The sequence below is a fragment of the Caretta caretta genome, chromosome 3 (assembly GCF_965140235.1).
Source record: "Caretta caretta isolate rCarCar2 chromosome 3, rCarCar1.hap1, whole genome shotgun sequence".
Classification (NCBI taxonomy): domain Eukaryota; kingdom Metazoa; phylum Chordata; order Testudines; family Cheloniidae; genus Caretta; species Caretta caretta.
In genome coordinates this window covers 41,919,446-41,944,633 of record NC_134208.1, presented here as the reverse complement: position 1 = coordinate 41,944,633, position 25,188 = coordinate 41,919,446, and positions in this window count along the sequence as shown.

Sequence of the window (25,188 nt, the reverse complement as noted above, 5' to 3'; positions counted from 1 at the left end):
TAAAGACTCTAGAGAGGATTTTTTTTTTATTGAGACTACAGAACCCAGACAAACTTGCAGCCCTCCCTGGGTCTCTAGCTACCAGACTGATTTATAGTCTCTGCTGCCCAATGTTACTGACTCAGATCTTAAACTGTAACGTGGACTAAGCAGTCTCGGAATAGATTGCTAACCACACTAAATGATACCCTCCCTGTGAACCTCCCAAGGACTGTCAGAGCCATCTGATGATCCTTTTGAATCTGGCAGGATGCTAATGTGCCCTTCTGATGTTCCTAATTCAACATGGAATAACATTTTTTGCTATGACTCACATGATCCTGTGCACTGTAGGTCATCAAGATCCTTAAAACAAACCTCCCTTTTACACTTCAGCTTCTTCTTTTTTTCCTTATTGTGTTCCCACTCCCAAATGTTTTCTCTCTCCACTTACATGTGAGTCATCGTACTCTATAAAGCATTACAGCTGCCTCTCTCTAAGTGTTTTCGATACTTTGCAGGAAGGATGCTTTATAAATAAAAATTATGTTGCACAACTGTGCAGTCACTAGAAGAGAATGTGTTTGTTTTAAAACAAAAACTGTTGACATAGCCCAAGAATGTAACTTTTCAACTATAGCTTTTAAAGGGGAACCAACATATGTTTCTGTATTGGATAGGGAAGGGGGGAAATAAAAGGGTAATTTGACTTAATGGATTTTGGAGGAGAAAGGATCCTGAGAATTGATGTTTTAAGAGAATTAAGAGGGTTAGTTGATTTTGCTAACAAGGTTTTATTGGAAACGCCTCCTGGCACACCCAGGAGCCAGTGGAGATTTCAATAAGTTACCGGCTAGCAGCAACTAAGGCACCTGAAGAACTGGAGTGGCCCAAATGGCTCCAGAAGTTCTAGAAATTGCAAAACACTGGGAGGTATGTCCCAAGAATAAGACTTTGATGCAGAAATCTGATTCCCAACCCCAGAAGCAGTACAAGTATCCAAGAGAGGTAGAAGCCAGCCTAAAAGGAATTATTGATGGGCTTTTAAGCCAAGGGGGTTTAGTGGAACATTCAACCCCAATAATGCTGTCCTCTGGTAAAATTGTCAGTATTATGCAGCAAAATATTACAGGAAAATGGCTCCTCCAGGGACCCCTTGGAGTAAAAAATATAAAAGTGTGGATTTTGGAACCACCTATAATTATTTTGATTGGGGCATAGGTGATTCAAACCAATGTAAAGAAGCAATTGGTGATTAATCCCACCCACATCCTGAAAAAGGTTATTGTGAACCTCACCTTAGCAAACATCTTGGTAATAAAACCCCACTGTGAAAAGTTTGTCCAGCCATTATATGAAGAAAAATTTGATTAATTTTCATGATGTCCCCAGACCACATAGGGACCGACTAAAAAGGGACATATTGGGACCATTTGGCACAGAGGCAGGGATTCTTAATAGTATAAATGAGGAGGTTGTTGAGCATAAAATGAATGCAATGGGTCAACAGCTAAAGGGCTTAGCAGTGGTCCTTTCTTCTGCCTTTCAGCATCTCCCAAGCTTTGTCCCAGTCTCTCTCCTTTGGCTGATGAATGAGGACAGCCTTTGGAGTCCAGCTATTCCCTTTGAAGCAGGAATTGTTTTTGGAATCATGGGCATTGTGGGATCAGATATATGCCCCTGGTGGAAACTGTCAGAATTAAATCAATTTGAAATGAAACACATCCACATAAGTTTGTACATAAACTTACATTTTGTGAATGTTGCAGATGACATATGTGAAACATAACGGTACTGGGTTATGTACTAGAATTGCAGCTCAATTAGAGAATGTCTAGGGAAGAAGTCAAAAAATGCTGTAGATTAACAAATTTTACACACAACCAGAGCTAATATACTCCCTATAATGCCACAGTACACGGTAGTTACTTACCACATGGAGGAACCGGTGAAGTCTCAGGTTCCCAGCTCATTATGGATCAAATATTAGTGTAAAAAGAAAACCTTTCTTTGTAGCATCTGAATGTTGATAAGATGGGCAGGTCTCCCAGAAGACCCTTTGAAGCAGTGGAGCATCAAAGAACTTCATTGAAGATTGAAAATGGAGTATTAGTCCTGTGGCATCTACTGAAGGTCCAAGAGTAAACTGGAAGATGGTAAACTATAGGCTGCCCACATGCAAGAAGACATCAAATATAAGATGGAGAGGTTTTAGAATCTGTTGGGGAGAAGGGGATGCTGGGTGAAATTCATCAATTTTTTGTGCACTTGTTTTGTTTCAAGGGTGTTCACAAGAGTTTACAATGGAATTTAGGATCTACTTGAAACCAGAATTTCAATTGGAGTCCACCTGAAGGTCTTAACCCTGATAACCCTGTGCCCTGTTAACTAAGCATGCTTGTCTAGGTTCATGAAACCCATTAGAACCCCAGTGGAACAGGGTAGCAGTGCAAGTAGATACTTGTGATCATGATGGTGATGAATAAAGGGCAGAACTTCGAAGGTAGAAATTTTGCATTTTTAATTATTAAAATAATTGGTCATTCAAAGAATTTAGTAGAAGTATCTGGTGTTAAATGTTTTCAGATGATATGGGTTTTTGAGTTAATTATACATAAAATGAAGCAAAAACTTTTTGGGGAAAATCTCTTGGAAATATTTTCATTAAGAGCTCTCCCCATTTTCAAAGTCAGTTTTTCTAATCCTCTCATAAGGTCTAGGAGGATCGCCTCTTCCCTCTTAATTAGAAAAAAAATATTTCCTCTTTATTATCTCTACATATTTCTAGAGATACATTTTCAAAGTGGTCAGTGTAGAGTTAGTAAAGTGACTCCTATTGAAAATAATGTGAGTTGTGTGGGTAATGCTCTGTTCAACTGTTTGGAAAGTTTGTACTTTATTGGTACAACTTGAATTCCTATGGACAATTTTTCAATATAATTGTAAAATTATTTATTCAGCTTCTTATAAAATGCCAGTGTAGAGCACTCTTTGTTAAGAAAAACATCAAAGGATAAAGACAGCCAACAAATGGTAGGGTCTGGCACTAAATTTGTGTGGCATTCCCCTCGGAAAATTTGTGGTAATAATTCTCCTTTGAGGTCCTACACCAAATGAGGTCTGGCCAACCATTCTGATCATTAAAACTATCACTTCTGTCCCAGTGATGTAACAGATTCTGGTGGGATGATGGATGTGTATGGTGGATGTGTATTTTATTCTTACAATTCACACACAAAGTAAATGCTCAAGTCTCTCTTCCCAACCCCCATCAATGTGGAGGTGGAGGGGTGGGGAGGAGAGAAGTTTAGTCAGACTAACGGGAATTATGTCCAAACATTGGGGAAAGATGGAGAGGACCCCTTCTTCAAATTGCATAGAGGAATGTGAATGTTGGAGGGGAGTTCTCTGCCTCCCATTGACCAGCCCAGGACAGAGGAAGATTGAGGAGCCAGTTGGCTTAGGCCCCACTCGCTCAAATTTAAAACCTGCCTGGACATTCAGGATCTATTTTGACTTCATGGATGCAGCATGGTTACACACAGCCTCAGTCCCATCTCAGCCCTCCAGAGTTTAGGGAGTCCCCAAGAACAGCAGAGTGACCTGCAATATCACCATGAGGACAGTCAGGAAATTACCCCCAGGAGAATACTAGTGGGACAGGCAGCCCAGAGACAGCTCTGAACTCAATGCTTAATTTGTATTGAAAGAAGTGCCAGGGCTCAAGCAATTTCTTTACTTTCATAATTGACGTGACAAGTCCAGAGGTGCTGGGGCAATGAACTGCCAAGCCTAGAGGTGCCCGGTCTCAGCCCTGGCAAGTCCTGGCACAAATTAAGCACTGTCTGCACCTTCATCTAGCACTACATATAGGCATTTTCACATTTGTATTATGAAGGACAGCAAGATTGCCATCATGATTTTATGCAAATTGAAATTCAAGGAAGAATGTAAAAGTAGTAAAAAATTAAGAGCAGCAAGTACACATTTAAAACCCAGGAAAAGCCAGAAGTTACTTGTGTGAGTAGTTTATTTAATGTGTCAAACATAGGGAAAATCAGGTGAGAATTAATAAAAAAACAATCCAGGCAATATTACTAACTTCTGAAATTGGCTGTATGGAAATATCCTATGCATAGTAGTGTGCTGTTAGGTTTAGTCAAGTTTCATCATATAACATATTAACACCTATGCAATTTTATTAAGTCATTTAATAGCACTGTTATACAGTCTTTCCATTTTTGCTTAAATGATCTGTGGCATGGTGGTCTGTCCATTTAAGTGTAGTAGGACTTCTGGGTCAGCCCACCCCTGTTCCATGGCATGGCCTTTTGAGATTTTGATGTATGAAAAGACCTAGATAATAAGAAGTTTTGGTAGAGAGAAAACTTTCCCAGGAATAAGTAGCATTTTGAAGAAAAGTTTGTTTCTGTTTCTTTAAAGGGCTGGACCAGGAGGCTTGCAGAGTGGGTGAGGCAAAGTGTCCCCTCTCTCCCAGACAATTGGGAGGACCTTTGGGAAGGGGGACAGCATATATGTTGCCTTCCCCTCATAGTAAGAGAAGGATTCCTGATGAATCTCCAAGCTGGGGGACTAATTTGGGGAAAGGGACTGGCTGAAGGAGAAGTTGGCTAATGCCCTGTAGCTGGTCTAAATTAAAACTGCAACCAAGAAAGACATCTGGGGACTCCTGTCTTGAGAGAGTGACCATTTGAAGTACATCTTAGCCTATAAAATTCTAGAAATTAAAATACTGTAAATATGACCAGATATCCCTGTGAAGAAAGTAGGAAGCTTAGAAGTAAGATTCTTTTGATTAGATTCAACATTCAGTGTTGCATTGATGATACTGGCTTCTTCAAGGAGGTGTTAAATATTTGTAATGTATGTGTGACAGACTGGGGGTTCTGTCTGTAACACTTCTGAATTGTGGATAAGTTTTATGAAATTATTTCATGAAGTTATTGTGTCATGGAAAGCCTGTCTGTATGTGGACACCCCAGGCCTATCACTGAGTTAGCAGGGCTGTGCCATGTCTCTGTCAGGCCAAAGACAATGGGGAGTTATTAGCACTCAAGGATCATCTATTCATACTAAAACACCTTGGGACAAAGGCTTTGTTGTAGCTGGGAGAAGACACTTCCTCCTTTTTCTTTGACAGATAGTGGCATGGGGGAGTTGAGAGCAGTGGAAAAATACCAAAACACAGAACAAAAGAAGCAGGTGGTCACCAGGATTATATAAAGGGACTCAGAGGGGGGTGGGGAAACTGGGAGATAACAATTTTTAAATAGATTAAGATGAGGGATGCTGCCGCAAAGGCAGGGTAGGTAATGTAGTGGAGCATCCTGTCTGACTGACAGAACACAGAATATCCCCAGGGAAGGGTGAACTAGTGAGGGACAGAGCACTTAGGATGTTTTATTGTTTTGTATAATTTGTGCTTTTCATGATTAAATATGAGCATACAAATGTAAGACTTGTGGGTGTGAAGAGTGGGGGTGTTTTGACTGCTTCATAACTCTTGTGTGCCCCTGAGAGAGTTAAACTGTAACCAGAAACATCACATCTTTTTTAGGTAAAATTCTGGGACAGGGATGTGTTCAAGAACCAGGGAGTCGGACGGATCAGCACTGTAACCACAGGGGCCAGGGGGCTGGAAAGTGGGTTCCAACGCTTGAAGGAGGAGTGCCAGATATAAGGTCTGGGCCCTGAGAGTATGTCTAGGTGGTGTCTGGACTCCATTCAGGTTCCAGGAGCTTGAAACACCCTTGGGAATGCAGAGCACAGAGACCTGAATTACCATCACAGCCATCCTACTGGGGACTCTGGAAGGAGCACTTGATAGCAACTGTAACAGTATGAAGTTAAAAAATAAAAACAATGTAATAATAAGGAATAAATACAAAATTGATATTTATCTTGATATTTAGCTGAGTACTAAAAAGATATAAGACAAAAGTGTAGAGAGACGTGGTGAGCAAGACCAAAAGTAGACCAATGAATGGAAAAAAACATGAAAAATGCATTCATTCTACAACACACCCCTTTGGGAATGACAATCTTCTATTTTCCATTTACTTCTACACAGGGAAAATATTAACTTTTTAAACATTGGAACACACTGAACTTCTTAAGTCTTTTGAGATCAGATTTCTGAATTATAATTTTACTTTCAGCAAGAAATCACCATTTACCATGCATTCATTAGGAGATCATCATAAATAAATAAGTGAGTGTTAACTGCAATGATACGTCATGATTCACAGTCTTCATGATTACCTTTAAAACTGTAGAAATTGGACATCTTTTCCAGTTGATTATCGTAAATTGAAACCCAAGAATTCTGCTCCAATGCAGCAAAGACTGTATCATAAACAGAAGTCAGAAATAAAAAGAAAGTTTGTTTACTAATTTTACAAGTATTTCTCTTTTCAGACAAAATAAGACAAACTATGAAATACAAATTATTTTTTCTATTATTTTGGTGAATATTGGCAATAATAAAATACTTGGCCAACATTTTTTAAAATATGAACTTAAAGGTAGATTTTGAGGGTGAGATTTCAAGAGTTCATTACCCAACTGCTGCTATTTGGGTACTCAAATTAGACAGATTAGTGTTTCATTTAGCTATATATAATATTTTATTATTCAGTGATTAAGTCAGTGTTCTCCACCCATTTCTGTGCCCTCTCTAGCAAACAGATAAAGTGTGGATTTGCCAGGTCTGACTATACTTTGGATGTCAGTTCAGATGAACAACATTCTCTGAAGGATATACTTATGTGGCCTGGAGAGTGTTGGTTATGTTGAGTATCAAGAGTATTTGTTCAGATGTTGCTATATCGTTGTCACCATAATTACTATACCAATTTTTACAAGAAGTACATTTCATCTCAGATATCCAAATTAATTACCTCTAGAAAGCCACATCGCTGAGGTGTGTATGATGTGGAACACGGATTCCAATAATGAGAATCCATGGAGGCAATTTCACAAAGTAACAGGCTGCCTTTTCTTTTTCAGTTCCAATATATGGTCTGACCTTACTCTGCTTTCATACACAGCACACTACAGGACCAGATGAACTGAGGCATAGGCAGCAGGCTAATTATAATTGGCTTAAGTGCACAAAATATTACAAAATGGTTCATTGTGGAAATCATAAAAATAGCCTATTCTGCACACTAGAAATAAGACAGTATGTGTCAATGCAACACATACTTTTAATTAATGACTGTGCAACTATTTGAAACATAAATATGTTGTCAACAATATGTGCTCTGCATTGGAATAATCATTAAACTATTAAAATAGGGGATAACTTGAGATTTCCATAATACAAGTTGATTCTCAGAGACTTGTCAGGGGCCATATAAAAAGAATACACACTTCAGTTGATGGAAATATGTTGACAAATACGAACACTGTCACTTACAAGTCACCAGTTTATATCTTGCTGTGGTTGATAACCACAGAATATCCATCTAATAGTCATATGGTAGATTAGTCAAATTCACAATGGACAGATATCTGCAAAACAAACACTGCAATTTGCATTCGTGTTAGCAATCTCCACAGATTCCGGGGACAAAATGTATCCTATCTTCCTATCTCTCAGTGTGGTCCCTACTGGTCAGGGCTGAGGCACATTAGAGCTGGGGAACATTCATGAAATCTGAGCTGCTGATGTCAGTGCTATACATATTCTGTACCACAACTGAAGATTTAACTTTCCAAGTCATCAACCCAGAACTTTTCAAGAGCACTAAATTCAGTATGGTTTATATGCAGTAATTTCCCCCTGATCTGAGAACTCCACAGCTCGGCTCTTTTCTCCCAGCTAAAATGTTTCAAATGTACAGTAGATGGGGAAGTTATGACTGCCAGGAGTTTATTTCTCTTCCAGTATCATTATTTGATAATGGCTTCAGTTAAATCCTGTAATATGTGAACCAAATAATAGCATCAGCATATTTTGTATTCCCTAAGGCATTCCCCTTACTTTGCAGGCTGCAGAGAACAAAAAAATCAATGTCCTCTGACTTATTCCAGGAAGATATACAATGATAGGATAAATAGATTAACAATGTGGCATCAACATCAGCTGTCCCAATTACAAGTTCAGGCGCTAATTGGCAATCACATTTTATTTTGCAAAGTTATGTAAAATGTCTGACTTTTAGACAACAACTTTAAAGTTCTTTCAGGACAGAACTATGGTCTACAGCCTCAACACAAACGAGGAGCCAGGGACTCCTGAGGTCACACTATGGATCTTTGCATGTGCCTTGGTTACCTACCTATGGAACAATTATCAAAATTACAGCTGGACTAATGATTCGGGTTTTTTTGGTTCCGTGGCTGAGCCAAAAAATAAAATAAAATTAATTTCAGGTCAATGCAAAATAACAATTATTTGTTTTTTTATCATCAAAACGAAAACGTCACAAAAATTATATTTAAGTCGAGCAAAACCTTTCATGTGACTCAAAAGGAAACATTTCATTTTGGGGAGGTTGGGGGGGGTTGTTGTTTTTTAAGTATAGCTAAATTTTGAAGTGACACCATTTCAAAACAAAAAGAAAAATCTTTTCATTTAGAAAATGTCAAAGTGAAACATTTATCCTTTTTCAGAAACTGGTTTTCGCTATTTTTATTTGACTGAAACTGTTTACCAAATTTGACCCAAATTTGCAAATTGTTTCATTTGTCTGAAAAACAACTTTTTCAGTCAATACACTGAGCCAAAAAAAAAAAAAAAAAAAAAGCCCAGGACTAAAATACTAACACTTGTATCTAGATGTTGTTCTAAGAATCAGTATTTGGGGGCCAACTGTTCTTCCCTCCACTCAGCGTGAGTAAGCGAGTTGTGCTATTGGGAGTCCTTGAGCCCTTGGTGACAAAGGAATTCTTCCTGTCCCTAAGCTGCCAAGTGGCAATGGGGCTACTCTATAGCCACAACTGTTCCCCTTACGAAAGTGGGTCTGGCCACTGGATTTGGGTAGTCAGAGAACATTGATAATGCTCCCTTTCTCTCCCACCCTGACCCTCCCGCACTCCTAAATCTCCCTGCCTGCTAGTGATAGGGGAGACACTTCTGTGACAGAGCAATCTCATGGATGTCCCACATTTATCCTCCCATTCCCTTGCCAATTCATCCCCTATTGATCAAAACCTAGGAGAGATTGCAGTGTTGGGTGGGGGAAGCATTTAGAGGAGTGAGCAGAGGCTGTGTCTATATCATGTGTTGAAGGTGTATCCCGGTTTTTGCCAACATGGATTTTTCCCTCAGGTATCTTATTGAATCCCTCTCTGCTCCTGGACTCTCAAATAATAATGGTGGCATCTAGTGCCCTTCTTCTTGTTTGTGGACTTCATAAGTCATCCCACCTTTGTCACCTCCAGGCTTGAAATGTACTTTATTTACTGGGTACTTTTCACATTCTCACAGCAGCTCCACCTGGTATAAATTATTGTTTCCCTCTGAGTAGTAGCTCTGAGCATATAATACAAAACCGCAAATCAACGATATCTGGTTTCAGAGAAGCAGCCGTGTTATTCTGTATTCGCAAAAAGAAAAGGAGTACTTGTGGCACCTTAGAGACTAACCAATTTATTTAATGATATCTGGTTGCTCAAAACTTCTGAAAAATCAGGTCACTTATTATTGTGTCTAAATAAAATGGGCATCAATATTTAAGTCAGCCAAGTTTGAAGAGGTTTGTCACAAAGGAAGCCTGTGGCAGAGCCAGACATACAATCCATATCTCCTGACTCAGAGACTTGTGTTTATGCCATCAGGCCTTGCTTCCTGTCAGCCACACATTAACAGATGACCCATGCAGGACTCAGAATGTCACAGTGAAGTTATTATATAAAGTGCATTAGAATGGGACCATTATTTCACTTTACTTTTTTAAATTGATTGCTTTTCATTTTCAGGAAGAAGTCATTTAAAACGCCAGGAATATTTAAAGACATTAATCAACGTTTTAAGCACTTACTATTTGCTTTCCATCTTTGAGAACATCCTGTCATTTTGTTCTCGTATAATTCAAAGTCTTACATTTATAGTAAAATTAATTACATTTTGGAAGGTTATTATTTAAATGCTGGATTTCTCCTGTTCAAATGATCCAGCATTTTCACTAACAATACGTAAATGTGTGAAACTCACAAGCTATTATAAACATTATATTACCTTTATTATATATATGAAATCAAAGGCTTATTACAAAAGAGTTTGTTCACTTTCAGTTTATGTATTCAGTATGTTTTCACTCTGATAATAATTGTACTTATGTGCTAAAAGCTGTCCATGGAATTGATACATAATTATCAGAACAAAATTATTTATGATAACAGTAAAGATACAGTAGTAACATTAAGATAGGCACAGTGTATATGTCTAAATACATACATCAACCAAATTATGTGACTAGATTTTATGTCCTTGTTTCAATTGCACCTATTTCTGGAAGTGCAGAACTTTACTGACAAAGATTAAAATTCAAATTAGATATGCAATTTTCCAAAACAAAACCAGAGACCAAAAGAAAAAAGAAAAGAAAATGCATGTATGACGTTGCCTTGTGCCCTGAAAAGTCTCATATTTGGCTGATGGAGTTCTGGTTTTGGGTTCTGAAAAAGGAAGCATGGTTAGGCTCTTATCTGGGTTCAGTTCCTTGTTTTGCCACAGGCCTTTTGTGTGACCTTGGGCAAGTGGTTTAAGTCTCAGTTTCAGTCCTCAGCTATAAAATGGTGACAATTGTACTTTTCTACTTCTCAATTTTAAATACAATTGAGGATATAAGGGGGCTAAGATAATATGGGCCCATACAACTATTACAGAAATAGCTGTATAAGAGGAAGACATTACAAAGACTAGACTGATTTTAAAAAACTGATTAAGAAGCCTGGTCATGAAGCATTCAGATTTAGGCTCCAGATTTAGGTTCCAGTCCTGCAATAAGGCATCTGCCCACATGGAGTTTATTGCAGCACTGGGACCTAAGGGAGTAACAGTAAGAATTTCCCATCTGACCTTAACTGAGAAATGGTCTTTTGTTGTGATTTGATCATATTTTTTTATATATGGAATGTTTATTTCCAGTAAAGAAATCTATACAGATTTATTTAGTGTGTTTAAAAAAAAAATCCACTGCAAAAAATAATTGTTTTTCATTAACAGATCTCAGTGTACAAGAAGAAAATTATAGGTTTTAGGACTGTCTCAATTATTTACACCAGTTACTTCATGTAAGACATAATGAGAAAAAATGATACGGCACTAGTTCTTTCTTCCTTTTGTTCAATAGTTGTTCAACTGTGATGAGGTACAACCCCCACACAGGGCCCAAAGAGGGTCAAGAACAATATTGGGCCTGGGAAGCCCCGCCCCTCCAGACTAGCAGAGCATGCTCCAGCTGGAGGGGAAACTTAAAAGGCTTGGTCTACACTGGCAAGTTACTGCGCGTTAAAGCAGCTTTCTGCGGTGTAACTCCCAAGGTGCACATACTGCCAAGCCATTTCGTGAGCAGAAACTCCTCAGTTGCAGCATTGAAAAAAAACCCACCTCGACAAGAGTCGTAAGGCTTACAGCGCAGATGCTCCTGTGCAGCATTGCCAGTGTACACACATCAATTGCTTTCAGCACTGTAATTGGCCTCCAGAAGTGTCCCATAATCCCTCAAGTGGCTGCTCTGCTCATTGTTTTGAACTCAGCTGGCTGCCCTGAAGGCATGTGCCTCTCCCCTTTCAGAGCTTCATTTCTGACAGCCATTGCGTGCTGTGCTGATTTGCTCCAGGACACAAAGTAAACCATTATTATGCAATGCTCATGCTGTACAGAGGAAGACATGTATGTGTGTGTGTGTGTGTGTGTGAGAGAGAGAGAGAGAGAGAGAGAGAGAGAGAGAGATTGCTGTGCAGAGAGCCCAGGGAAGGAGGGATGGGGCGGATGTTGGGGTTTCCCCCGCCCCCTGCCTCAGGACTGGTTGCGTCCTGCTTCTGTCTGAACTTACAAGACAGCATGCTGACATACTCTCTGTCCCCCAAAACACACTTTCTCCCCCCCCCCAGCCTCCATACACACACTCCCTGTCACACACTCTCCTCCCACACTTCAGTTGAAAAGCAGCTGGCAGTGCAGTAGGATGCCCATGGAACAATGGGACTGGGAAACCTGCATCATGTAATGCTGTGCCTGCCCCATGAGGCATTGCAAACCCTTCCCAAAGCACCCTTTGGCCAGTTGCACAGTGGGATAGCTACCACAAGGCACTGCTCTCTTTGCCATTGCAAGAGCTCCTAATGTGGATGCGCTCCACCATCACAAGGAGCACAGTGTGCACACACAACAGCAGTTTAATTCCAGTGCTTTAATAAAACTGGTATAACTTGTAGACATCCCTCAGTCATCTCACAAGAGGGAGGCTAGGGAGAAAGACAGACCTAGCCTGATGGTTCCTGAACCAGGGTGCTGAAGAAGTCTCCATGTAAGAGAGAAGACTGCCTGTTGAGCCCAGTTGGGGATGAAGGTTTAGTTGGATTTTTCTTTTCTTTTGCTACCTTAGATTGGACTTGGAGCCATGGGGGGAGATGGAGAGTAGGAAGTGACCGAGGGAGGCAACTCCGAAGGCAATGCAGGGTGTTAGACATTATTGGCTCTTGTAGGACCCTGGGTCGGACCCTGCTGGAATGGGAGGGCCCAGGCTCCCCTACGAACTGCTCTTGTTGCGGGGCGGGGGGCATAAGCCTCATTTCTACCAAACTTCCCCTCTAGAAAGGAGAAGGCAAGGACATTGAAAACCCTGAGGTGAAACAAAACTGTATGCAAAGGTTAGGAACTGGACTGAAAGCTCTTTCCTCTGGGTGGCCAGACTGGAAGTTGGATGCACTACCGAGTAGGTCCCCTGGCCCTCAGAGGACTCTATTACACTCATCCTCTTATCCTCTGCTCCAAATGAAATGACATTGGTTACCGAGCACTACAGGATTTTTGTTGCCATGTCATTTTGACAGTATCCCATGTCACATCAGAAAGCAGCTTTTGCCTCATAAATAAATTGTCACATATATCGCTAAATAAGAGCACCAGTTTAAATTCCCTTTCTTTTTGAGTGGGGTCATTATGTACATGCTCCATGAAAAATCCCAGTTTCACTGCAAGAATCAATGATTAAAGACATTTTAGATTGGAAAACATTACCACTAAGCTGCATAACCCCAAGGTTAATAATTTTTCTTTCTTAATTTTTCTAAAGGCTTTAGAGGCAGAGTAAGGAAAGTTTGTAAACCATATGAATCAAGAGTAAGGGCAAGAAGTTTACCTTTGAGGTAAACAGGCCACCAGTGAGAAGACCAATGTTCCAGAATCTCCAAGACTAGTCACCCTGGGGAGAGAAAGCCATGACAGCAACAACTAGGCCTCTCTAGCTGTTGACTTGGATCTCTCTGCACCTGAAAGAGACCTGCTAAGAAGAAGCACTCTGTCAACAGATCACCATCTGGGTCCTTTACCACAATTCCAGCTCCTTCTCTACAAGGTTCCAGAAGATTGCAAAACTGAAAGGTTTGCAATCCCCCTGTTACCTTAAGTATAATCTTTTCTTTTCTTTTTATCTTTTGATTTTAGTACATGTGTGATATCCCAGCTTATTTTTCTAGGGTGTGAAAATGAAAGTGTGGTTGTGGGTTCATATGAATGTGTGAGCATTCATAAAGTTTACATGGGGAAGGCACTTGAGAGATAATTATTGTTTCATAAAATTAGTCAAAGTGTGTTTGGCATTCCATATTTAAGTCCTAGGAAGCTTGAGGTTGTAAACTTTAATTTCTGTTGGATAAGAGTTGTCAAACTTCTGTTTACCAAGACAGTTCTGTTAAAGTCTGTATTATAACATCTGTGTTGGGAGGAAAAAAGTGTTGGCCACTACACGAGAAACTAAATCTTAAAAGGAAGTGTTATAATTGGCTCTGAGGTTGTGGTTCAGACATTGTATAATAAATTAGTTTCAACATTAGAATATTTAACCAGCTACAAGTTATATTTTGATTGATTTTACTAAAGTCACGAGAATGATTAAAGGACTGGAAAACATGATTCAAGATAAAAGATTCAAGGAGCTCAATCTCTTTAGCTTAATAAAGAAAAGGTTAAGGGGTGATCTGATCATTATACGAGAACCTTCATGGGGGATAGAAATTTGATAATAGATAAATATAGACCAATAATGTGATACCTTAAGCATATCCTTGCTTGCAAAGCACAACAATGTAAAATAATTATTTGAGGTGCAAGTTAATTTAATCATGTTCAGGTTTGACTTTTTCAACCAAGAAACTGGCAGAACAAGCCGTTATGTTTCACATTGCTTGAAACATTCATTACTAGTTGACCAACAGAGAAGCATTTGTGTCTCCCACATGTAACAGAGGTTGGGGCATTGTTTCCTTCTGCAAATAGTTATGGATGGCCTGATCTTTAAAGGTAAAATCTTGTTGTTCTACTACAACTAAGATATTAAATGACAAGGATCACTCATTTGAGATCCAAGACTAGAAAAATAAAAGCACAAGAACAGACATTTGCTGTTTGGGCCTGGTACAAATTTAAGAGGAGGTTCTAAAATGAACAAATTGCTTAAAATGTTGCATGCCAGATAATAAATAAGTGTCATGATTCCTCATGACACTTTTTCTGCGGCAAAAGGTGGCATCAGTCCATTTCACACTCAGTAATAGAAACTAGGTGCTGGCAGTGGTTATTGCAGTCATTATTTTGAGATGTAGAAACGGAGAAACAAACTTTTTCAAAAATAAACATAACGTCATATTTTAATTGTATCCCTCCCCTTGACTCTTTGTATGTCACTTGTTGTCTTAGATGATCATCTATCCAAGTAAACAACCATTTCTTTTTGTGTTAGTACAGTACCTATCACAATAGGACCATGAAAACTTTACTTCTCCAGAAATAAGAGAGAAAGAGTGTGCTCAGCTGAAGTCCTCCACAGACAAAGCTAAGTTGAAAACATCAAGATTCTATAAATACAGGCACCCAATGGAGAGGAATATTTAAGTGTCATTCAAAGTACAGCAGAACCCCGTTTATACCATCTAATTGGGACCAGGACCAGATCAGATAATCACAAACTCCGATAATCCTGAGAATTGGATGTTGTTAGGGTGCGGTACCACCTAGGCGCCACAGGAGAGATCACCCGCTTCTGGCCCTGAGTGCGCTAGGTGTTCGATTAATATGGAGATTAATATCAATATGGATAATAGAGGATCGGATAAATGGGGTTCTACTGTGTTTGAAAGGAAGTGTTCCAGGAAGTTAATCAGAACTAACTGAATTCAGACTGCATGATATAAGAAATTCTATCCCCAAATTAAAGAGCAGGTGTGCTGACGAGGTGGACTTGCTGGCACTTTTGACTCCACCTGATTTTTTCGTTGCCAGAATCTGTCTACAGAGAAATAAAAAGACAAAATTAATAGTCGTGTGATCTGTGATGCCCATATTTGAAAAACTACTGCAGAGATTGAATCTATAACAATTAGGTATTAAAGTTAGCATTTCAGTATTGTGTTTAGAAGTTAAATATCGATGTTCTGAAACATTTACTCAAAGCAAATTACACTGATCTCATAAATGGGTTTTAAATATTGAATATTGGGTGTTCAGTGTTTTTCAAATTTATATTAATAGTAACCTTGGTGCATTGTCTTCTGATCTGCTTCGGCATTCCCCAGCTATCATAGTAGGACCACAAGAGCGCGTGTGTGTACGTGTGTTTTTCTGTATGTGTAGATGGTGTATGCCCCACCTCAAATCCTGGGCCAAGAACAACTCACCCAGCCCCAAGAATTAGACCAATTAAATTGTTGTTATAGAGAAAGCAGAAATGAAAACAACATTAATAAGTTATGAAACATTTCAACTTGCTGACAGCAAGAAGTCAGTGAGAGATGCTCCAAGTTCTATGCAGGATCATGAGGGCAACTGACTCACGGATGGTTTTGATATTATGGGAACCTAAATGATTTCTTTTTTGCTGTTCGCCAGGGAGAGTGAGAGACACATAAAATAAATAAGATGTTTCTCAGGGGCAAAATGAAAAAAATTATGGAACTGAAGGTGATACCAGTACTGGTTAAAAATAAAATAAAAAAGCCAAATGAAACTAGAGAAGGCTTCAGCATAGAATAATAGGACTGGAAGGGACCTTGAGAGATCATCTAGTCCAGTCCCTTGCATGGCAGGACTACATATTATATGGACCATCCTTGACAGGTGTTTGTCTAACCTGCTCTTAAAAATCTCCAATGATGGAGCATATTCCTAGAATTCTTGAATATATGGAAGATGAAATAAAGCATAGAAAGTTTGCTTATTTTTCTCTGAACTCCTCACTTGCATCTGGAGAGATACCTATTGTTGGAACTGGAAAAAAAATCTAATCTGACAGCGACACTTTAAAAAGGATCCTGGGGTAAATAAGGCATGACAGATCTATAAATCTAACCTCAATACTGGGGAAGATTTTAGATTGAATATACGAGGGAGAAACTGGGGCAACAGTTGGGTAGGCATAACCTGGTTAAGGACAGGGACGATTTACAAGGTAGGAAGTGAATAACAAGACGATAAAGAAGTGACAATGAGATTGGCAGGAGTGTAGCAGTTCACATTATTTAGTTGTCATTCAACAAGTTTTCTAACAGAGGACTGTATAGACAGACTAGCATAAAAGATAAGTAAGGACAGTACTAAGACCCCATCCTGCAACATGCAGGACACCCTCAACTCTCAGTGAAGTCAGTACCCACTGGAGTCTCATTGCTAAGCATAGTTCTGAGTGCCCTCAATTCCCACTGAAGTTAATGGGAGTTGAGGGCATTCAGTACTGTGCTTGCAGGACTGGATTCTTAATGGTGAAATGCTTAATTAGATTTTAAAAAATGACTTGCTCGGAGAGATGTGACTAAAAAAATCACTTGCACTGTTTGGTTGTCCTTGAGCTTCAGTACCTAACTTCAATACTGGGGGAATGAACTTCAGTACCAGGCAAGTTGATTGAAACTACAGCAAAGAACGGAATTATCAGAAACACAGATGAACATGATTTGTTGGGAAAGCGGCAACATGGCTTTTGTAAAGGGAAATCATGCCTCACCATATACCAGAATTTTTTGAAGGGGTCAACAAGATTTTCAGAAAGCCTTTGACAAGGTCCCTCACCAAAGGCTCTTAAGAAAAGCTGTCATAGGATAAGACAGAAAGTCCTCTCATGGATTGGTAACTGGTTAAAAGGTAGGAAACAAAGGGTAAGAATACATGGTCAGTTTTCAGAATGGGGAAAGGTAAATAGGGTGTCTTCCAGGGGTCTGTACTAGCACTGCTAAACATATTCATAAATGATCTGGAAAAGGGGGTAAAGAGTGAGATGGCAAAATTTGCAGATGCTATAAAACTACTCAAGATAGTTAAGTCCACAGCAGACTGCAAAATATAACAAAGGGATCTAACAAAACTGGGCAACAAAATGGCAGATGAAATTCAGTGTTTGATAAATGCTAAGTAATGCACACTGGAAAACATAATCCCAACTATATATATAAATGATGGGATCTAAACTGCTGTTACCACTCAAAAAAGAGAGCTTGGAGTCACTGTGGATAGTTCTCTGAAAACATCCATTTAATGTGCAGCGGTAGTTAAAAAACCTACCAGAAAGTTGGGAATCATTAGGAAAAGGATAGATAATAAAACAGAAAATGTCATATTGCCTCTATATAAATCCATGGCATGCTCACATCTTGAATACTGTGTGCAGATCTGGTCACCCCATCTCAAAAAGATATATTAGAATTGGAAAAGATATAGAAAAGGACACGGAAAATGATTAGGGGTATGGAACAGCTTCCATATGAGGTGAGATTAATAAGATTGGAACGTCTCAGTTTGGAAAAGAGATGACTAAGGGGCGATATAATAGAGGTCTATAAAATCGTGACGGGTATGGAAAAAGTAAATAAGAAAGTTTTATTTACTCCTTTTCATAACACAAGAACTAGGGGTCATCCAATGAAATTAATAGGAAGCAGCTTTAAAACAAACAAAATGAAGTATTTTTTCACACAGTCAACCTATGGAACTCCTTTCCAGAGGATGTGATGAAGGCCAAGACTATAACAAGGTTCAAAAAAGAAGTAAATAATTTCATGGAGGATAGGTCCATCAATGGCTATTAGCCAGGATGGGCAGGGATGCAAAATCATGCTCTGAAGAGTCACTTGCTTCTGTTTGCCAGCAGGTGGGAATGGGCAGCAGGGGATGGATCACTTGATGATGACCTGTTCTGTTCATTCCCTGTGAAGCACCTGGTATTGGCCACTGTCAGAAGACAGGATACTGGGATAGCTGGACCATTAGTCTGACCCACGTATGGACGTTCTTATGAGCTTGCTGCTCGTCTATTTTTCTGTAATTAAAATAAATGTGAAAAGAATCTTAACTCATCTCAAATACAACTTCTGCAATACATTGTACACGTACTATACTTGTATGAACTATTTTCTATCCTGAGCCTTAGTTTATCTAAATCTATACAAATATTGAGATTGAATTGTTGGTCTTTCATAGATTATAAGGCCAGAAGGGACCACTGTGATCATTTAGTTTGACGTCCTAACACAAAATGTCCAATCTTGACTTTTAAATTCCCAGTGATGAAGAATCTATCACAACCCTTGGGAAGTTGTTCCAATGTTTAACAGAGTGAGAATTTATTTTCATTTCTCCCAGCAAAAATTACAGAATCAAACCACCAAAGCAATATTTTTTTTCTTTAACAAGATTATCTCCATTCCCTTAACAGGCACCACTATATTTACCATTTATGCCCCCATTTGTTTGTTCTTTCTTTATGTATTGCTCAAATTGTGATACTGCTGAAAAGCCATATTAAATTTGAATCACTGGCTGAGGATCACCATTCAGCGGAATAGTTTAAGTCAACAATGAATTCTTATTTAGGAAAAAAATGTCCTGCAGTAATTATATAATATAGAAATATATAGTGATTAGAAGATAAGGGGGTAAAGAACTGATTGCAGGGATGCAAGAGACCTGTAGACCTAGACCTATAAGAATAGCTTAAGCAGTTAGCTTGTGTATAAGTTCTTAATAGGTTAGCATAAGTACGCAAACCATTAATGACCTTAAATCACAAGTTGGCATAAGACTCTTTTTTTATCATTGTGTAATAATCACAAGTTCTGGAAACTGCTGACAGATAACAGCAAGAAGGCAGTTTGTAGAAGTTTAGTGTAATTTTTGGAGGGGATATTAGCAGATGCCTAACCATAGGTAACCATAGTAATCCAACTGATGTATATGTTAATGAGTTTAACCTAATTAATATACTAACCTATAGGATAGGGACATCTCAACCTTATGAGAGTGCGGGCATTAAGATTGGCAAATGAAGGAGGAGCTGTCCATTCATATGCATGAAAGACATTGAGACCTATAAAACATCTGGACTTAGGTAAAGCCTTTGGAGTTCTTCACTGGCATGCCAGAGTCTGACCAGGATCTGTCTCAACCCTTACAGCTCTCTGCAAGTTTAGTGAGTGTGTGTGTGTGTGTGTGTGTGTGTGTGTGTGTGTGTAATGGTGTGGGTCATACTTATATTGTTATATTATCTGACTTTACTTGTTTGGATTGTTTTACTTATCGGACTAATCATTGTAGTAATAAAACTTTTACAAATAGTTGAAGTTGAACTTGAAGACTTGAAGAAGGTCTTCCCTAAGTGTGAGTGTGAGTGTTATTATCTGCCGTGCCCCAGGGGGTGCCCAAAACAATAATTCTGATAATATTGGGCCTAATCTTGGGAGAAGAACCAACCAAATTACAGAGCGGAAATAGGGGAAACTAAATTAATAACATAATCAATATGCAATCAATAGATCTGGCAAGAAGAACAGTTGATGAAGGGCTTGTGAGGGATTTTTTGCAACTCATTTCTGGTGATTGTGTTTGTTTGCAGGGATAAGGGCACTTACCGACTGTTAATTGTCAGTAATCCAATGGTATGAAGCAGTCATGGTTTGTGGGGGTGGGAGTTGAGGGTGGGTCACTTTAGTGCTGTTCAGTATGTGGTGGCATAGCAATTTAAACTTGTTTTTCATGTTATCAAAGCCATAGTGAGATTTATCCATCCCTTTCTCTTTCTTCCCCAGTTAATAAAGCTATCTGTTATTTCAACGCATACTGCACACTCACTTGTCTCTGGCTTACTATATTATATTCACATATACCTTGCTGGAGGGAGAGCTGGAGGGCGGGATTGAGAGGGACAGAGGGGACTTCAGTTTTCTACTCCAGTGGGTTATGTGACTCATGGCACCAATTAGTGGGGCCTAAAGCTGAAGTGCGGGCCTAAAAATAGAACCCTTTTCTCATAGCCCAAATGAAGGGCCAACAAAAATAGCATGTATTGAAACTAGGAAATATAATGTAACTCTGAACTTTTGAAAAAACAATAGTGAAGGAAAGCAGAACAGATCAGACTCCCCAAAGAACATCAAAGCTCTAATGCGTATGACCCTATACCCTTGGCCTTGATCATCCCCACCCCAGACAAGGGTGGAAACACTACAGAAAGTGGTATGGGGGGACAAACTGAGTTGGGGGGGGGGCTCCTGTGCAGGGTTTGGGGACTGGACACATCCTGGCCTTCAGGCACAGTCTCAGGCTCATCGTTCCTCTCCTGCATAGTACTAGAGCTCTGTCTGGGAGGGTTTTTGTGGGCCAGTATGAGGTGTGGTGCCTGGAGTCCTGCAGCCTCCCCTCTCCATCACTGGGGATTGGGGGGGGGGCATGTGGCTCATTATGACGACTGCCTCTGGAGAAAACATTCCTCCTGCTCATTCTTTCCTTTCCCTCATAAAGTCAAACTGCTGCAGACGCCTTCTACCAATGCCAATGATCAGGTCTTCAAGGGTCTTCCTTCATCTACTCCTTCTGCCCATGGGCTGCTGCTCCTGGCTCCCAGGTGGAATGGGTTCTCCTTCCTCAGCCAAAGGTCCTGCCAAGTTAGTCACAAGAACAGCATTGTATTTTCCTTTTCCTTTCAAAGTGTTCAAGAATCCCTCTCCCCACATAACATTACTTTGCTATTAAAGGCCACAATATTGATACTTTTCAGCATTTCAGGAATGTGAAAGTCTCAGACAACTTTTGCAGCCCGCAAGAAAGGTGCAATGGTAGGCAGCCTGAAATAATAGTTTTTTAAAAAACTTAATCTCTTTAAGTGTGTGATTGGGCTAGGCAGGCATTTAGTTTAGGAGCAACATTAATGGTTCCTAATATTGCCCTTTCAGCCTGGCCATCAACTGGAGAATGTAGCAGTTTTGAAAGTATCAGACTGGCAAAGGAAGGTGGCTTTCCAGTCTTGTGTCGTGGTCCAGCTATCTATGCCAAACAGACATTTGTGATGCTTTCGTATCACTGAATGGAGGGGGTTGGTGAGTTATGAAAGTGGACCAAGCACATTTGCACTGTCTTTGAACATTAAGAACCAGCTGGAGTTTCAGCTGCACTAGAAATTTGTGGACATATGCTTACAGGACTCGGAGGTAATCCAAATGGAAATATATTATATTTTAAGCTAGCAGTTGGAGCCTGCATGGAGGGAGAGAAGCAAACCACTTCAAATGACCACCTGTCCCCAAGTCAGGCCCTGCAGCACCAGGAAATCTGGCCCCTTCATCTAGCGAAGAGCAGAGAAAGGAATGGGGAAATTGTCACACAGCAATTCCATATCCATTCCATTCCATAAACAGTCCAAAGATCACAGGCCACTTGCCTCCCTTCTGCAAAGGGGCACTGAATTGTGTTTGTGCAGTTGCCAGAGCAGATTAGCCTCCACCCCCTTTCTGCAAATTTGTGTGGCATGGCTCCAAGCAGGGAGACCCCAGACACCAGGGACCAGGAATGTTTGAAAATATGTGTACTGTGACAGAGTACTGCTGTCATGTTCCTTGGAGAAGCAAAGGTTCCCTTTCTTCCTGTATGTAACCGGCCCTGATACTAACCAGAACCATCCCCACCTTCTGTGTGGCTCACTTTTGGGGACAGAGAAAGAGAGTTACTGTAGTAAAAGTTTGTGATCTTGAAAGGAGCATAAAACAGCTTATTTGAGCATGAGCTTTCGTGAGCTACAGCTCACTTCATCGGATGCATACCGTGGAAACTGCAGTTTCCACGGTATGCATCCGATGAAGTGAGCTGTAGCTCACGAAAGCTCATGCTCAAATAAATTGGTTAGTCTCTAAGGTGCCACAAGTACTCCTTTTCTTTTTGCGAATACAGACTAACACGGCTGTTACTCTGAAATAAAACAGCTGTAACTTCATGGAACCATTATTCTTGTAGAAATATCCTGTCTGGAACCATTATTCTTTTAGAAATATCCTGTCCCCCAAGTGAACCTTTCCAACAGTTCCCTCACTGTCATCTTGTTGTCCAACAAACTCACAAATCCAGGGGCAATGTGACAATGTGATAGTTTGCTAATAATCTGTTCTCTAGCTTCTGTTCAAAGTTTTATAGTGGTTTTTGGTGTTTCAATAAAATATTGAATTTACAGTTGTCTTGGTTGAGAACTATTTGGGGTGCTGAGTCTTTGGGTTCTCCTCTGGCTCATCAGAAAGGATTTATGGAGCTTGCTCCTCCATCCAGAAAAGGACCTGGGGATTAAAGTGGATGAGAAGCTGGATATGAGTCAACAGTGTGACCTTTTTGCCAAGAAGGCTAACGGCATATTGGGCTGCATTAGTACGAGCATTGCCAGCAGATTGAGGGAAGTGATTAGTCCTCTCTATTCGGAACTGGTGAGACCACTGTTAGAGACTTATTCCTTCACCCGCTTCCTTCCCTGCTCCTTCTCGCATGAACAGAAAGCAACAATACCTGAAGTCCAAAGGTGCAAACAATTCAATGTTTATTGGAGAGAACTTCAAGCAAGCATAATTTTAGTTTCCTTCCTTAGTGTCCCCCTTCCCAGCTATGACACCACAGAGCCTTACCTGTGTCCCTGTTCCCATTCCCCCCCCTTAGCAAAACATGATTCCAATTTCCCCACCCCCATTCCCTGTTCCCATTTCCCCCCCTTACTTCCTGATTGACTGCAGACTATATAGTAAAACTTGAGTTCTACTTAGCTATACCTTAACCAATCATTTTACTGAAATTTAACTAACCAATCCTAACATATTGTAACATGATTATTTAACCAATTATATCCCACACCTTAATTAGTTTACACCCAGCAAAATTATTTATACAGCAGACAGAAACAATCACAGAACCAGAGATTATACAGACAAACAATAGGGAAATGGGGACTACAATGATAGAACAACACAGAAATGGATTTCCCATCCCAGCTATTGATAAGTGAGTTCTTGCCAGACAGGATGCTATCAAACTAAGTTTCCTTTTACATTTTCTAGGCACTTCTCTTTCTCTGGGGGCGATAGGCATTATCAGCACAGGATTGTATTCCTAACAGCCCAATAGCAATGTCAGTGAGACTAGTTTGGAATGTAAAGATGTGACCGTTCCCAGCTTATGGTTGCCTCTGCCGCTTAGCCAAAGATCTTAGCCTAAGAACAGGGCTTCGGTCTGTCACAGTGAGAAAAGACCTTATACAATCAGACAGTGATTTTGATTCTCTCTCTTATACCTCTAGAACTAGCTAAGTGATAAGAATACACCTAAATTCTTAGAATTTGGCCTTTACAGACAGGCCTGAGTATCTGTATCCTAACAACCACATCTGGAATATTGTGTTCAGTTTTGAGCCCCCCACTACAGAAAGGATGTGGACAAATTGGAGAGATTCCAGCAGTGGGCAACAAAAATGATTAGGGGCTGGGGCACATGACTTATGAGAAGATCCTGAGGGAACTGGGCTAATTTAGTCTGCAGAAGAGAAGTGTGAGGGGGGATTTGATAGCAGCCTTCAACTACCTGAAGGGCGGGGTTCCCAAGAGGTTGGAGGTAGACTGATCTCAGTGGTGGCAGATGACAGAACAAGGGAGCAATGATCTCAAGTTGCAGTGGGGGAGGTCTAGATTGGATATTAGGAAAAACTATTTCACTAGGAGGGTGGTGAAGCACTGGAATGGGTTACTTAGGGAGGTGGTGGACTCTCCATCCTTAGAGGTTTTTAAGGCCCGACTTGACAAAGCCCTTGCTGGGATGATTTAGTTGGCGTTGGTCCTGCTTTGAGCACGGGGTTGGACTAGATGACCTTCCGAGGTCTCTTCCAACTCTAGTTTTCTATGATTCTATATAGAGGTGCAGGATAACTTGCTCTTCTTCCTCGGGGGTCTTCTCTGCAGTCCCCACTGCCTCCTCATCCTGGCCCTCATTGGTATCCTGTCAGATGATGAGGCTGGTGGGTTGAGGAGGGGGATCATGAATCACCTCAATCTTCATACTAGGAGCCTTGGAGAGCATCCAGTCCAGCTCCTGGAAGAAGGGGCATGTTACAGGGCCCCTCCTGGAGCAACTGCTGAAATCTTTTGCCTTCTAATACCAGAGCCTTTTGCTGCTTTATCCATCCTGGCACTGGGTTGGAGTCCATGAATGCCTGCCTCAACCAGCCTTTCTGTTGAGAATGGGGGCACATGGATATTTATAGACTTTTGTAAGGGTCTGGCAGGAAAGGGTCAGTGCACTGTAGTAGTGGGGATAGAAGACGACCGAATTCAAGACCCAGTATACTCTCCTTAGCACCACTGACGTTACAAACTGGCACAAGTATGGGGCTGTGCCACAGCCCAAGGCATGTTCACACTCACACTCCTCAGGCATGCTAGCATTCTTGCCCCCTACACACCTTGAAAACCATGCTTCTGGAACTTCGGTGTCTACAGTAGCAGGGGTCTGGCACAACGCGTTCATGCACCCCTGTCCAGTCACCAGCATAGATGTAGCTTAAAACAGTACTGGTCCGTGAGTGTGTATTATATTGCCTGTTATTTTATTAAAGATGTAAACTGCAATATAGCTAGTCGCTGACCTAATAGCATGTGTACTTTCCCTAGCTGAGGCATCCTTAGAGGTCTTAGAGTAGTCAATGAGAAGGGGGTTACAAATTGTAAGACCCATGA